This window comes from Pongo abelii, chromosome 10 (assembly GCF_028885655.2).
Source record: "Pongo abelii isolate AG06213 chromosome 10, NHGRI_mPonAbe1-v2.0_pri, whole genome shotgun sequence".
NCBI classification, from domain to species: domain Eukaryota; kingdom Metazoa; phylum Chordata; class Mammalia; order Primates; family Hominidae; genus Pongo; species Pongo abelii.
The window spans coordinates 14,094,739-14,095,490 of record NC_071995.2 but is presented as its reverse complement, the minus strand read 5'-3'; the positions used below and the strand labels follow the sequence as shown (position 1 = coordinate 14,095,490).

The 752-nt window shown below is 28.3% G+C and overlaps 1 non-coding gene across 1 annotated transcript; it reads left to right on the top strand.

Annotated features, from left to right (window-relative positions):
* The first annotated feature begins 372 nt into the window (after positions 1-372).
* On the top strand, positions 373-479 carry LOC112135891 (U6 spliceosomal RNA). The gene has a single exon (XR_002917125.2). It is a non-coding gene; the product is annotated as a U6 spliceosomal RNA (small nuclear RNA).
* Positions 480-752: the final 273 nt, after the last annotated feature.

Here is a 752-nt window from a genome sequence, read left to right as displayed (position 1 = left end):
AATATGTCCTAATAAACACTATACTTTGTTATCTGTCCACACGTCTTTGACTATTAAGAAGTGTGTTCAAATTTGCCATTTTATGGGAATATTGTATTTGTTAATTTCTTGTTTAATTGCTTTTATTAGAAATCATGCTAGATACAATTTCAATCCAGTAAAATTTATTGAGATTGACTCAAAGTCCAGAAATAATCGATTTTTATAAATATTATTTGTGTGCCTGAAAGAAATGTTTTCTGTAATTTTTTGGTACAATGTTCTATATCCATTCAACAGGTCAGATTTTTAATCTGGTTTAAATCTTCTGTGTCATTATTCTTTTTCTGCAAGATATATCTGTGACAGAAGTATATTAAAATCTCCTATTCTGTGCTCACTTCTGCAGCACATATACAAAAATTGGAACAACACAGAGAAGATTAGCATGGCCCTTGCACAAAGATGACATGCAGGTACGTAAAGCATTTCATAGAATAAAAATCTTCTATTATGCTTTTTTCCTCATGCAATTCTTTGTTTATTTGGCTTTCGGGGACAGCATACCTTGTTCAATTCTATAAATTTTTTCATATATATTACAAGGCTTTATTTTATGTTCTTACATATCAAGTTGTAATAATTGTGTTAATTAAAACATTTTCCTTGTGAATTTATACTTCTCTAATAATGTTTAGAGTGTATTTTGTTTTATATTAGTGTATTCTTCTAAGATGTCTACTGATTACTATTTTCCAGCTATATTTTTTCCA